We start from the raw sequence: 8,897 nt of genomic DNA, 5'->3' as shown, positions 1-8,897 counted from the left end.
AGTTCAATTGAATTTTGTGGGCTGGGCTGTGTTTCTGATTCTGTAGACCATATCCAGGATTCCTACCTTATCGTAAAAGCTATGCAAGTTGTATACGAGCTCATATTTTAGAGAACTGAAAATTAGTTCTGTTAGTTCTCAGTAAGCTCTTATCTTATCTTGAAAGTGCTGAGAAGGTACATTTGCTATCATCCAAGAATTTGTATAATTTTATACGAAGTGCGCATTTGCAGTGACAAAAGGTGAAAAGTACACTAGTGATGAAGACTACTTACTTCATCCTGAAGACCCCCTGAACGACCACCAGAGGACACTGCGCACGCTTAGAGTAGTTCCAAGGTGTTGCAACTGATATTGTGAAATAATTGTGTAACCTAATGAATATGCAATATACACGTTGTAACTTTAATGAATATGTATGTAACCAAATTGTATAAAATGGTGAAGTTTGAATCAGTGGTCGGAGCCAGCTTTGGGTGCGAGCCCCTGGTTTCCCCAGCGCTGAAATAAAGCACCACATATAACTACGCCCGTGGTTATGTGTCCTGAATGCTAACATTTTTGGCGACCCAGATGGGACCTCGCGAGCATTGCTGAGGCGGATCGCGTCTTGATCCTGCTCCAGCTAGCACCGAGGTATTCTTGGGGAGCGCATCGGACGCGACCGACCCTCCGCTGCTCTCGACGGACCTCTGACTGGTAAGAAGGTGCTTTATCTGGATTGTTGGGTACCCGCCTGGTCTGGTTCTGGTCTGGTAGCCTGCTGGTCAGGCATCTGGTAGCCTGCCGGTCAGACGCGGCGAAAGCCACGCTCGGTTGGGCAGGGAGCTCCCGTGGTATTGCCTAGGCAGCCGTCCGTCAGACAGAGGGAAACCTCTGCAGGCTCGGCATCTGGTCTGGTCTGGTCTGGTTATTTGTGCCGCAGGCTCGGCATCTGGTCTGGTTATTTGTGCGCACCTGGTCTGGTTATTTGTGCTACTCAGCACCTGGTCTGTAGTTCTAGTGATTTAATCTGTATTTACTGTTGAAACCGGTGATTTGATCCTGTTTACTGTTGTTCTGGTAAAGTTACCTGTGTTATCTTTCTGTGTTAGTTATCTGTATCCTTCTCTGTTGATATGTCCAATTTAAACCTATCGCCGTCAAATTGCTTTCTGAAACATTAGAAGAAGGCTGGGTTTGGACAGTTTATGCATAAAAGAAGTGTGATTGTGATCTGTTTGCATATTTGAACTCGGTATTCGGTTTGCATGTCTGAGCTCAGTATTTTAGTTTGTATGTTTATATTTGGTACCAAAAGAATTTGTTTGGGGAAATAATTACAAAATAAGAACCGTTTCCGTTACTAAAGTGCCACCTTGCTCCCCCTTCAGATGCATCTGTACACATGAAAGTAAATTGAGTTAGCTGTATGGCAGTTAGTGTTGTTTTGTGGATAGACTGATTTGGATTTGGTTCTAAAATTAATGTCAGGGATTGATGCTTAGTATGCTGTTTATTGACATCTGTAAGAAGTTACAAAAGGTAGGAGCTGAGGGATTGTTCAGCTAATTGGAATTACATATAAAGTTTATAATCACAGGAATTAAATGAAGAGAGAAAAAAGGCAAAAGGAGCCCAAACCTGTGCCCGGCAGCTTCTCCTTGATAAGCTGCAGAGAAAAAAAAAAAAAGGTGAAAAGCTGACTGTCTGCTAAAGCGGTGGGAAAGGGGTGGGGAGCGGCGGCTGCTAGAGCTGGAGCTGCAGCTCCTCTCCTCCGGGCTCGCCGCCCGCGGGGAATCATCAAACGTAATAGCACCCCTGCGGCAGGCAGTAGGTGTGGGGGGGAACCAGTCTATGTAAAAGTTCCGTTTTCGCCGGGGGATTTAGTAATCTGGAAGCAATCGGCTGGTCCTTATCGGGAAAATCCAGATAAGGTTGCAATAATTAAGATGATAATTAAAATGCAGAATCCTGATTGGGATGATTTACAAGTGATTTTGGATACATTAATGGACTCTACAGAAAATATATGGTTATACAGGTTGCGAGGGATAAAGTGAGAGAAGATATTCGGAATGGGAAAGTAGAGGCTAACGTTGACGAGAACTTTCCAAAAGAAGATCCCCGATAATACAGGAGATACAGACAATACAGGAGGCGGGTTAAGCCGTCTCCGGAGGTATCAGGATTGGTTATTGATTGGCGTTCAAACTGCTATGCCGAATTGGTCAAAATTGTATGATGTGATGCAGGAAAACAATGAGTCTCCCTCGGCCTTTTTAGAAAGATTAAAAGAAGCTGCCAAAACCGGGATGTAAAATTTTTAGTAGACACAGGGGCTATTTAGTCTCTACTGAATTCCTTACAGGGGGCGGTAGGTCACAGAGCTACAACAATTGTTGGTGCCACAGGGAAGGAGGAAGTACGGCCATTCCTGCAACCTTTGGATTTGTGTTTTGGAGAAAAGGAACTAACCCACAAGTTCTTATATGTTTCAGATTGTCCAGTTTCTCTTTTAGGACGAGATTTGCTGACTAAATTAGATGCCACAATAACGTTTGAGGATGGAAATTTGGTAATGAAAGTTCCGGAGTCAAAGGTAGGACAAATTTTACTATTAAAGGAAAATCCAATTGTAAAAATACCACAGGCAATAGAAGATGCAGTGATTCCCACGGTATGGGAAACTGACATACCTGGGAAATCAAAGGCAGCTAAACCTGTGAAAGTAGAGCTGAAGGAAGGTGCTGAACTGGTACGATTAAGACAGTACCCATTGAAATTGGAAGCCAGATTAGGAATAGTGTCTTTAATTGAGAAATTTTTGAAATATGGAATTTTAGAAGAATGTGAATCAGAATATAATACTCCAATTTTTCCAGTAAAGAAACCTGATGGTAGCTATCGACTAGTCCAAGACTTACGAGCAATAAACCAGATCACTAAGGACATACATCCAGTAGTTGCAAATCCGTATGCCTTGTTAACATCTGTGAAAGAGAAATATAAATGGTTTACAGTACTTGATTTAAAAGATGCCTTCTTCTGCATACCCCTTGACCAGGAAAGCAAAAAGCTATTCGCTTTCGAATGGGAGAATCCACACAACGGGAGAAAGGCCCAATTAACCTGGACACGCCTTCCACAATGATTTAAGAATAGTCCGACTATCTTCGGAAATCAACTAGCCAAAGAACTTGAGGAATGGACTACGAGAGGCTATATCGGAATTCCTCGACAATGGTATTTGTTGCTGCAATATGTGGATGATATTTTGATTGCTGCTGAGACCCAAGAACTTTGCATTCAGGTAACAATTGAAATATTGAATCAATTGGGAATGAATGGATATAAAGTGTCAAAAAATAAAGCTCAGATTGCATCCACAACTGTGATCTATCTAGGATGCGAGCTTTCTCAAGGACAGCGAAGACTAGGTATAAACCGTGTACATGCTATCTGTGCGATTTCAGAACCGCATAACTTACATGAATTAAGATCTTTTCTAGGAATGGCAGGATGGTGCAGGCTCTGGATCATGGACTATGGGCTCATTGCCAAACCTTTATACGAGGCACAGAAGAATAAGACCTTAGTGTGGGAAAAACCACAACAGGAAGCTTTTCAAAAGTTGAAACAGGCTTTAATGCAAGCGCCTGCTTTGGGCCTACCTGATCTGAGTAAAGACTTTCAGTTATTCGTACATGAACGACAGAGACTTGCCCTAGGGGTATTAACCCAACGGCTGGGATCTTGGAAAAGGCCCGTAGGTTATTTCTCTAAACAACTTGACCCGGTAAGTGCTGGATGGCCGACGTGCTTGCGGGCAGTGGCTGCTACCGCGATATTAGTTCAGGAAGTCCGGAAACTGACTATGGGAAAAAAGATCGAAGTGTTTGTATCCCATATGGTGACTACTGTATTGGAACAAAAGGGGGGCCATTGGCTTTCCCCAAGTAGGATGATGAAATATCAGGCAATTTTAACAGAGCAGGATGATGTTATCCTAAAAACAACTAACCTAATGAATCCAGCTGTGTTTTTAAGCGCAGAGACTGAAGAAGAAAATCTGGAACATGATTGTGTGGAGGTCATTGAATATACCCACGCAAGTCGACCTGACCTGAAAGATACCCCATTGGAGGAGACGGATTGGGAGCTTTTTACTGATGGCAGTAGTTTTGTGGAAAGCGGAGTGCGGTATGCAGGATACGCGATTACTACTGCCAAAACAGTAATTGAAGCTAAATCCCTACCACCAAATACATCAGCACAGAAAGCTGAGTTGATAGCCCTAACTAGGTCACTGGAGCTCAGTGAGGACAAAAGGGTCAATATTTGGACTGACTCAAAATATGCATTCGGGGTTGTTCATGTACATGGAGCTCTTTGGAAAGAGTGTGGACTACTCTCCTCCCAAGGAACAAATATCAAGTACCAAAAAGAATTATTGAACTTGATTAATGCCATTCAAAAGCCATCACTAGTTGCCATCATGCACTGTAAAGCTCATCAGAGTGGGACATCGAAAATTATTGAAGGAAATCGACTTGCTGATCAGACAGCCCGATCAGTGGCACGACAAGTCTGGATGATGGTGGGTCTCGTCTCCCAGAAGGTAAGAGCAATTGATTTATTACCTACACCTTCAGAGGCACCTGAATATTCTACAGAAGATGAGAAATTGGCAAGACTAGTAAAAGCTGTCTAGGATAATTCTGCATGGTATGTAACCGCCAATGGACAAATTGTGGTGCCTATCACAATTACGAGAGGGATACTTCAGGCAGAGCACCAGAAGTGTCATTGGGGTGCAGAAGCATTGGTAACTTATCTAAGAAAACAAATTATCTCGGTCCAGATGTTAACAATGGCAAAATCCATCACAGCTAAGTGTGAAATTTGCTTGAGAAATAATCCTTTAGTTAAAAGGAAAGCAGATATGGGAAAAATTAGGACAGGTGTACAACCAGGAGATTGTTGGCAAATAGATTATGTGGAACTCCCCAAAACCCGAGGATTCAGATATCTATTAGTTGGGGTATGCACTTTTTCAGGATGGCCAGAAGCCTTCCCTTGTCGCACCAACCAGGCACAAGAAACTGTAAAATGGTTATTGAAGGAAATAATTCCTAGATTTGGAGTACCATTGGGAATATCATGTGATAGGGGACCACATTTTGTTGCTCAAGTGGTAAAGGAAGTCAGTAGTTGTTTGGGAATTAAATGGGAATTACATACCCCGTGGAGACCCCAGTCCAGTGGCCAGGTGGAGAAAATGAATCAGACGCTAAAACAAAAGCTTAGCAAAATTTGTCAGGAAGCAAAAATTCAATGGCCCCAGGCCTTACCAATAGCGTTATTGCGAATTAGGATTAAACCCAGGAGGGGAATGTCAGTAAGCCCATATGAGATTCTGTATGGCAAACCATATGAAGCACCTAATCCGAATCCAAGTGTACATGTAAAAGGTAATCAGGATGTGTACAATTATGTGTTGTCTCTCGGCAGGACATTGAATCGACTCAGATCCGTATTAGTGTGGAATTGCCCACTAGCACTTGAGAATCCAGTACATGATATAGAACCTGGAGACACGGTGTATATAAAGACTTGGAGAGAAGATCCTTTAAAAGAACGTTGGGACGGACCTTATCAAGTACTTTTAACTACATTTACCGCAATCAAGGTTGCCGAAATAGATTCCTGGATACATTACACCCGAGTGAAAAAAGTCCCAAAACGGTGGCAATCACAATTAGTGGGTCCAACCACACTTAAAATCACAACGCAGGATGTCTAACTTTTATCACCGCTTTGTGCTTATAGTAGTTTATGTACCCAGACTGTATGCCACACTGATTTGCAAAGTCACTGGAGAACAATTATGCAAAACACGAAGGGCTATAGGAGATAGTGATGATGCTCAAATGCCGCAAGTAGTGCAGAGTGTACAGAATCAGGCAGAGAATCTGATGATAGGATTAATTCGAGATTTTGCACAAACCCAAAATGCCAGTAGCATCACTGCTTGCCTTCCCATTCCAAAATCGGCCGAAGACCCAATACAATGGGGAATAATATCTACAACCTTACCGAGAATGAATAAAACTGGTAAGATAGTGTGTGAATCCCGTACTAGGCTGGAGCAAGTGCCAACTGAAAAATGGGTAAAAACAGGACCCGAAACAGTGGAATTTAGAGGAAAGGTAATTCTCAAAGAAAGTTGGACCAAAAAGACAGTATATGAAGAGGTTAATCGGACCTATTGGGAATGTAAAGATCAGGATAATCAGAACATAACTGAATCATAGTACAGCAATATCAATATAGTGAAGCATTTCCATGGTGTATACGATGGACCAATGTAACGAGAGGAGTAACAGTACCATGGTGGAATTGCTCTCGAGTGATGACCTGCCAGACAGATGTAAGAGAAATACCTCTGTCCATCATTAAAGTTGCAGTAATCACAGGTTGCATTTTTCAGAAACAATTGGATCCAAAGGAAGCAATCAAAATAGGCATTGATGGAGATAAGATAGATTGTAGAGGAACTATAGGTAGTGTGGGACATTTGGTTTGGGCCTTAAGTGATGGAACCTGGACAACACATTTACCGATAGCAGGACCAGTAAGGGAGGTTACTTTGGGGTTACCAACCCTATGTCCCATTTGGAAGAGGTCACCCCTGAAGAATAGGCAAGAACTCCTACAAGTTAGGCACAAGCAAGAGATAGATGAAGATGATGTGTGGCACGAGACATCAGGTAGTGTTAAATTCGGCTGGGCATTAGAATCTTTCTTCGCACCAATTGCAGCTTATAGAAACAGAGAAATGATTGACAGATTAATTGGACAGATGGATCGATTGGCAAGGATAACCAAAAAGGGTTTTCGAGATTTCAATATACAATTGCAAGCTACGACCAAAATGACTTTGCAGAACAGAATGGCACTTGATATAATGTTGCTAAAAGAAAATGGGCTTTGTGGGTATTTAAAGGATAGGGTTGATCACTGCTGCATTCATATCCCAAACATAACCTCTGAAGTGGAGAAAGATATTTCCCAATTAACCCAAACAGAAAAGGATCTGCAAGCGGAAAAACAAGATGTAGAGCAGAGCTGGATTGGGGCCTTGCTAGGCAAATTGAACCTGAACCTGGGAGGATGGGTACATTCATTGTTGGAAAGTTTATTTTTGCTTGCTATTATAGTTGCTCTTTTCTTTTCGCTGTATGCTTGTATTAAGCATCAGATAAGTCAATCAAACGCCAGGAACGACCGCATCTTTACTGTTCTTAGCAGACCTACTTTTGACAACCCTCCAGCTTATAAGGAAAACATAAAGTAGTGAAAATGCATTGTCTAGGAATAGAAAAGCATTTTCAAAGGGGGGAAATGTTATAGTTGAATTGAATTTTGTGGGCTGGGCTGTGTTTCTGATTCTGTAGACCATATCCAGGATTCCTACCTTATCGTAAAAGCTATGCAAGTTGTATACGAGCTCATATTTTAGAGAACTGAAAATTAGTTCTGTTAGTTCTCAGTAAGCTCTTATCTTATCTTGAAAGTGCTGAGAAGGTACATTTGCTATCATCCAAGAATTTGTATAATTTTATACGAAGTGCGCATTTGCAGTGACAAAAGATGAAAAGTACACTAGTGATGAAGACTACTTACTTCATCCTGAAGACCCCCTGAACGACCACCAGAGGACACTGCGCACGCTTAGAGTAGTTCCAAGGTGTTGCAACTGATATTGTGAAATAATTGTGTAACCTAATGAATATGCAATATACACGTTGTAACTTTAATGAATATGTATGTAACCAAATTGTATAAAATGGTGAAGTTTGAATCAGTGGTCGGAGCCAGCTTTGGGTGCGAGCCCCTGGTTTCCCCAGCGCTGAAATAAAGCACCACATATAACTACGCCCGTGGTTATGTGTCCTGAATGCTAACATTTTTGGCGACCCAGATGGGACCTCGCGAGCATTGCTGAGGCGGATCGCGTCTTGATCCTGCTCCAGCTAGCACCGAGGTATTCTTGGGGAGCGCATCGGACGCGACCGACCCTCCGCTGCTCTCGACGGACCTCTGACTGGTAAGAAGGTGCTTTATCTGGATTGTTGGGTACCCGCCTGGTCTGGTTCTGGTCTGGTAGCCTGCTGGTCAGGCATCTGGTAGCCTGCCGGTCAGACGCGGCGAAAGCCACGCTCGGTTGGGCAGGGAGCTCCCGTGGTATTGCCTAGGCAGCCGTCCGTCAGACAGAGGGAAACCTCTGCAGGCTCGGCATCTGGTCTGGTCTGGTCTGGTTATTTGTGCCGCAGGCTCGGCATCTGGTCTGGTTATTTGTGCGCACCTGGTCTGGTTATTTGTGCTACTCAGCACCTGGTCTGTAGTTCTAGTGATTTAATCTGTATTTACTGTTGAAACCGGTGATTTGATCCTGTTTACTGTTGTTCTGGTAACGTTACCTGTGTTATCTTTCTGTGTTAGTTATCTGTATCCTTCTCTGTTGATATGTCCAATTTAAACCTATCGCCGTCAAATTGCTTTCTGAAACATTAGAAGGAGGCTGGGTTTGGACAGTTTATGCATAAAAGAAGTGTGATTGTGATCTGTTTGCATATTTGAACTCGGTATTCGGTTTGCATGTCTGAGCTCAGTATTTTAGTTTGTATGTTTATATTTGGTACCAAAAGAATTTGTTTGGGGAAATAATTACAAAATAAGAACCGTTTCCGTTACTAAAGTGCCACCTTGCTCCCCCTTCAGATGCATCTGTACACATGAAAGTAAATTGAGTTAGCTGTATGGCAGTTAGTGTTGTTTTGTGGATAGACTGATTTGGATTTGGTTCTAAAATTAATGTCAGGGATTGATGCTTAGTATGCTGTTTATTGACA

General features: G+C 42.5%; 1 long non-coding RNA gene across 1 annotated transcript; it reads left to right on the top strand.

Annotated features, from left to right (window-relative positions):
• The first annotated feature begins 327 nt into the window (after positions 1–327).
• Positions 328–8,421, top strand: LOC135577190 (uncharacterized). The gene is made up of 3 exons (XR_010468757.1): positions 328–882; positions 926–8,275; positions 8,319–8,421. It is a non-coding gene; the product is annotated as an uncharacterized LOC135577190 (long non-coding RNA).
• Positions 8,422–8,897: the final 476 nt, after the last annotated feature.

The sequence above is a fragment of the Columba livia genome, chromosome W (assembly GCF_036013475.1).
Source record: "Columba livia isolate bColLiv1 breed racing homer chromosome W, bColLiv1.pat.W.v2, whole genome shotgun sequence".
Taxonomy (NCBI): Eukaryota; Metazoa; Chordata; class Aves; order Columbiformes; family Columbidae; genus Columba; species Columba livia.
The sequence above is the reverse complement of the archived record's forward strand: the minus strand, read 5'-3'. Positions and strand labels throughout refer to the sequence as shown.